Raw genomic sequence first — 6665 nt, 5'->3', positions numbered from 1 at the left:
TTTATTACTCTATTTATTCATTTATTTTATTTGCACATATTTATTCTAGTGATTTTATTTTGTTAATATGTTTTGTTTTGTTCTCTGTCTCCCGTTTCTAGACTGTGAGCCCACTGTTGGGTAGGGACCGTCTCTATATGTTGCCAACTTGTACTTCCCAAGCGCTTAGTACAGTGCTCTGCACAGCGCTCAATAAATATGATTGAATGAATGAATGAATCATCATCACCACAATGGCCATCACCAGGGTTTAGCTCAGTATATTAGTCAAACAAAATTACCCTTCCTCTGATGTTTTCATTTGTTGGTTTCTCTCTGTCCCGCTGCTATTGTTAATTATACGTAGGATTAAAGGGGCAGAGATCTTTTTTCTCACACTACATTGAATTTGTTGACTGGTGATGATGCATGACCTCAAGAGCTTGCATTCAAGAGTCTGCTGGGACTACGGGTTGTGCTGGAGGCAGTCATGACTCATGCCATCTGAAAGCTTCCAATCCCACTAGATTATAAAACTCCTTCACTAGATTACAAACTCCTAGATGGCAGGGATCATGTTTGCCAACTCTATTGTAGTTTACCAAGCACTTAGTACCACATTCTGCATGATGGACATGCTCAATAAATACCAAAAAGTACACAGACCACACTAACGTGGACTGGTAGAACACAGCACTAGACTCTTGGGACAGTACAATAAAGTTAGTAGACATGATCCCTGCCCTTAAAGAGCTTACAGTCTATCTTACTCTATTGGTTGACTGACAGTTGATATTTTGTCAGGATAACTGGCACTCATGTTGCTGTATCTCTTTCAGGTGCTGGTGCTATTTGGTCTTATTCCTTTGTGGGTATGGGAGAGTGAATGAGGGAGAGAAGGCATCTCTTTCAGGTACTGGTGGCACTTGGTCCTATTCCTTTGTTGGTATGTAATGACTGTGTACGGACAAATATTCCCACATTGACAAATTAATGTAAGATTGAGTTTCTCTTCTGGGGAAAGATAATCTGGGGGGCTGGGTGAGAATGGTAGAAGATACAAAGTATGGAAAGGAATCTACCACACAGCAGGTGCTCAGTGAATGCTGTTGATGATGATAATTATGATAAATTTCTCCTCTCCTAGTTTCTTTCTTTTCTCCTCACATGCATATCCACATCTCTACCTAGTCTCAGCCACTCTCCTCGCTTCCTTTTTCACTCCTCCATACCCACAAAGGAATAGGATCAAGCGGCATCAATGTCCAGCCCGATTTACTTGTATCCACCCCAGTGCTAAGTACAGTGCCTGGCACATAGTAAGCACTTAACAAATACCATTATTATTATTATTTTATTACTTGAAAGATGTGCCCTTTCCCCCTCATTAAAACAAAACTAATCCCACCTTCAGATGAAAATGCATTTGCGAGTGTCCTTGCATTGGCTCTTGTTGATATAAAATATATTAAAAATCTGTTAGCCACCACCCCCAGCTCCTGAACTGCAAATTCTCAACTGAATACAAAAGTGTTAATTCTTTTCATTTGCACGTTTAATGTAATGCAAATGCCAAATAACTAGGGAATGGATAAGAAAAAACATCACCAGAAGTAAACACTGTAGTTAGAAAAATTTTCACAATATGTCATTATAAAGGGCCTGGTAGATAACAGATGAGCAAACATAAGGACTAATATTATAGTTCTTGAAATATCCAAGGATAGACCAGCACTGTTACAGTAGATGCAGTAGCAGCAGGGTACATGGACCAGACTAAAAACACATTTTTGCTTAAAATTCATTAGAGATTTGTGTTCATAGAATAGCAGCAGAACTATGGAACCATGAGAAGCAGCACGGCCTAGTGGATAGAATATGGGTCTGGGAGTCAGAAGGACCTGGGTTCTAATCCCGACTTCATCACTTGTCTGCTGTGTGGCCTTGGGCAAGTCATTTAACTTCTCTGTGCCTCAATTTCTTCTGTAAATTGAGGATTCCATATCTACATTACTTTCTACTTAGACTGCAAGCCCCATGAGAGACCATGCCTAACCTGATTAGCTTGTGTCTATCACAGCACTTAAGAGTGCTTGGGGCATAGTAAGCCCTTAATAAGTACCATTATTATTATGAGGGTGGAGCAACCACAGGCATGGAACCAGAAATGTGATTCAGTTTAGTGTCTGTGACCAGGTTGCACCCAGGACAGGATCCAGGAATAATAATAATAATTATAGTATTTGTTAAGTGCTTACTATATTCCAGGCACCGTACTAAGCACTGGGGTGGATACAAGCCAATCAGGTTGTACAAAGTCCCTGTCCAACCCTGAGGTAACTGAGGCACAGAGAAGTGAAGTGACTTGCCCAAGGACACACATCAGACAGGTGGCAGAGCCAGGATTAGAATCCATGACCTTTTGACATCCAGGCCCATCTATATCCACTAGGCCATGCTGCTCCCAGAAGATTTGGACTTTCTGTCTCACTGTTTTTATGGCCCAATTAACTGCTCCTACATTTAAATTATTCACCTGTAATTTATTTTAGAGTCTGCCTCCCTGGCTAGATTACCAATTTGCTAAGGGCAGGGATCTTGTCTTTTAACTCTATTGCACTCTCCGGAGTGCGTAGTATAGTGCTCTGTATGCGGAGAGTGCTCAGTAGATACTGTTGATTGATTGATGTGCAGTTTCGATGACAGTTGCCAACTAAACAGAATTCCATCCAAGTTCAATAAAAACTTGGCTCATGATCAGTCAATAGAAATATATGATAAAAGATTGTCATAGCCAATCATTTTTAGACGCCTTTCGAGACAACAAAGGCCAGGCGCTGATAGTTTTAAAAAGTGATTAAGAGCTTCGGAAAGATAATGTCTAACACCGTTTGAGGACTCTTGCTTAGTTAGCTTACACTAACAAGCTTTTTTAAAAATGGTATTTGTTAAGTACTTACTATGTGCCAGGCACTGTTCTGAGTGCCGGGGTAGATCCAACTGATTAGTTTGGACACACTCCATGTCCCACCTGGGACTCACGGTCTTAATCCCCATTTTACAGATGGGGTAACTGAGGCATAGAGAACTGAAGTGACTGGCCAAAGGTCACAAAGCAGACAAGTGGAAGAGCTGGGATTAGAACTCAGGTCCTTCTGACTTCCAGTTCTGTGCTCTATCGACTAGGCCATATACACACACACATATATATATATGTATATAATATATATATATATATATTATATACATATATATATATAATATTAATATACAAGTTAATATATAGATTGCTGTATTAATGTTCTCCTGGCCAGCATTTTCTGGGTTTTTCTTATATTCATTAAACACTTACTATGTGGCAGGGACTGTGTCCAATCTGATTATCTTGCATCTATCTCAGTGCTTAGTACAGTGCCTGGCACCTAGTAAATGCTTAACAAGTATCATTTTAAAAAGTAAGCTTTCTCCCAGTTGTTAAGGAGTAAGGAAGTTAGAGACAGTAAGTTTTTAGAGCTTCTGAGATGTACATTGACCTACCCATACACCTTCAGATGCGGTTTTGTAGCAGGTGCACTTGGTCACAGAAAACAGTATTATTATTATTAATTGTATTTATTGAGCGCTTACTGTATGCAAAGCATTATACTAATGCTTGGGAGATTACAATATAACATCAGACACATTCCCTGCCCATACCAAGCTCATAGTCTAGTGGGGGAAACCTTTGGACAACAGCCTCTTTCAGCAGCGGACACCATTGCAGTGCCTGATCCAATCCACAAGCCGTAAGTAAAGCCAAGAGGCACTTATGCCGGTTGTACTTAGCAACAGCAGTCTTTTGAACATGTTGGTGAAAAAATTGATGGTACTTAGCAACTAAAGAAAAGAGAAAATAAAAAAACATGCACCCTTTTTTTAAATAAAAGCAACATTTTAAAATTTGTAAAAGCAAATTTTTATAAAAGCAAATCCTTCTATGTCTCATCCCCAACTCTCCTCGGCGAAGCCACCTCTTCCCTTCGCCTCTGGGAACAGAAACCAACAATTCCACCAAAACCTGGGGAAATCCTAGTGGGCTGGGGCCTGTGTGGGCTAATTTAGGCACCATGGACAATATGTCAGGAGTCAGAGTTGTAGCAACTGTAGAGTTGCATCTGCTCCCTCTCTTGCCCAACCTTAAAAGAGGAGAACTTAAATGATTTTCTGATGTTTTTCAGAGCCAACTTAGCTCTGCATCTTTCCTTTCGGGTACACATCAGCTCCCCCTCCCAGGATTGCACTTGGAGAGTTTCCAGTACTCTACCAGTCTCGGCTATGGGAGGGAGAGTCAAGCAGAGACCTATCCAGTCCATTCCTAGCTTGGCCAGTGGCTAGTGAGTGGAAGGCAATCTGCTGTAAGTCAAAACTCACCCGTGCTGGGCAGCAGTGGCATGGGAGAGAGTTGAGGGCGGAGAGCGGAAGGTGGCAATGGTAAACCATTTCTGCTGCCCAACCAGGAAGCGGGAAAACTCCAATCCGTCAGGGTCAGGCTGCACTCCTTCTGGTCAGAGAGGGTCCCCATTGAATTGACATTTTGAATATGTTGATGATTAGCTTTTGGGCATTTTAATTTTGATGATAAAATGCTACCAATACAGAAAGCCACAGGCTACACTGTGGCTTCATGGGACCATAGTCTGCTCTTCGTCACTCTGGTCCAGTTCAAACATGGTAGGTGGAGGCAACCAAGGAGGGTTTATTTTAACCGAAGAAGCACTTCTAAGATTTGGCTTTTGTCTGATTTTGAAAGTTCTTTCACTCCCTGTGGACTAGTGAGGTCCCTGGTGCAACAATTCCCTGGAGCTCCATGCCAGAAGATCGACAGGCAGAGTTATCCTTAGAGATGATCCATGCTTTGGATCTCAGGGCCACAAAAGAGACCTGACCCCGAGGAGTCAGTGCAAGAGACCCTCTGGGTTTCTTTCACCAAATATGGGCTGGCTCTGTGGGAGAAGGAACGTTTCAGGGAATTCCCTAGACTAACATTAATTTGTTAAATTTAGCCTTCTTTTTTTATTGACATTTGGGAAAGAAAAAAGCAAAACAAAACACTCCCATAGATTTAAGGAGGTGCTGGAATAGTCTGGGATTTTTAGGCAAAAGAGGACAGGTCTCCTCTGCTTTTCCCCTGCCTGCATTTTCGGTGGTTACATAAAGACACAAAAACTTAAGACACATCATTACTGGGTGAGACTAACCAGAAACTCCTCTCTGACCAGAAACAACAACAATAATAATAATAATAATAAATGATGATATTTGCTAAGGGCTATGTGCCAGACACTGTACTAAGTGCTGGAGTAGATACAAGCAAATCAGGTTGGACACAGTACCTGTCCCACGTGGGGTTCTGATCCCCATTTTACAGATAAGGTAACTGAGACCCAGAGAAGTGAAGTGGCTTGCCCAAGGTCACACAGCAGACAAGGGGCAGAGCCAGTCATAGAACCCATGAACTACTGACACCCAGACCCATGCTTTATCCACTACACCATGCTGCTTCTCCAAAATAGGCTGTTCAAGGCCCAGTGTGATGAGTGCCTTCTTTACCATTGATTCTCACAAGTAAGGATGTGCCACCATCATCTCCAACTTCCTCTCTAGTGGTGGTCAGGCCCCGAGCACATCCTTGGAAGTGCTGGGAGCCCCAGGGTCCCTCTCCCTTCTGTATCGCCCTTGCAGTTGGATCTGTACTCTTTAAGAACTTGATATTCACCCCATCCTCAGCCCCAAAGCACTTATGTACATATCCAAGATTTATTTTCATGTTTGCCTTCCCCTTTAGACTGCAAGCTCCTTGTGGGCAGGGAACATGTCTGCCAACTCAGTTTCATTGTACTCTTCCAAATGCTTAGTACAGTACTCTGAGCACAGTAAAAGCATAATAAATATCATTGATTGATCATTCAACTTCTCAGCAAGAGCATGGAAGGTGTAAAGTTGGGGAAGTGGGAGTGGGAAGGAAGAGGAAAGAACCGACAGGAAAAGTAAGCTGATTTTCATCTACATTAATGAGAGGATTATTATTAAGTTCTCTGAAAATAACTGATCCAAACTCTTAAATCATCATCAAATGTCAAGTTGTTTCTGATCCATAGCGACTCTATGGACCTATTTTCTCCAGAATATCCTATCTTTGCTCTTCTATAGTTGTTCTTGGTAAAAAATGCAGAAGTGGTTTACCATTGCCTTCTTCCATGCAGTAAAAACTTAAGTCTCTGAAGTTGTCTTTGATCAATATTTTGATCACTTAATCATCTGCCTTTGACTCTTTCCTATGCAGCTGCTGCCCAGCATAGGTGAATCAACTTAGTCTGATTCTTCGGCTTAGACCTTTCCACTATGAGAGAGAGAGAGAGAGAGAGAGAGAGAGAGAGGGAGAGAGAGTCCAGAATTTGCAGCACCCTACGCAGCCTTTTTCTGCTTTAGGTTGATCCAGGCCAAACAAAATAATCTGCTCCAAAAAAACCCCAAAGGCCATCATCTCTCACTGGAGCATGAGTCAGACCGTCTGGGAACTGAGGCTGTTCTACAGCAGCGCACCTTCAAAGGAGGCACACAAAAAGCAGCCTGACCTCAGGCTGCCTCATAGGGAAACCAGCTGGACCCCTGTGAAACGATGCCAATGATTCATTTGGGGAGAAAGG

At 42.1% G+C, this 6665-nt stretch overlaps 1 non-coding gene across 1 annotated transcript; it reads left to right on the top strand.

The window, feature by feature from the left end:
- Window positions 1–4241: 4241 nt before the first annotated feature.
- LOC119924857 lies at window positions 4242–4379 on the top strand. Its single transcript, XR_005449541.1, has one exon. It is a non-coding gene; the product is annotated as a small nucleolar RNA SNORA7 (small nucleolar RNA).
- Window positions 4380–6665: the final 2286 nt, after the last annotated feature.

This window comes from Tachyglossus aculeatus, chromosome 2, assembly GCF_015852505.1.
Source record: "Tachyglossus aculeatus isolate mTacAcu1 chromosome 2, mTacAcu1.pri, whole genome shotgun sequence".
Lineage (NCBI taxonomy): Eukaryota > Metazoa > Chordata > Mammalia > Monotremata > Tachyglossidae > Tachyglossus > Tachyglossus aculeatus.
Note: the sequence above shows the minus strand (reverse complement) of the source record. Positions and strands in the feature narration are given on the sequence as shown.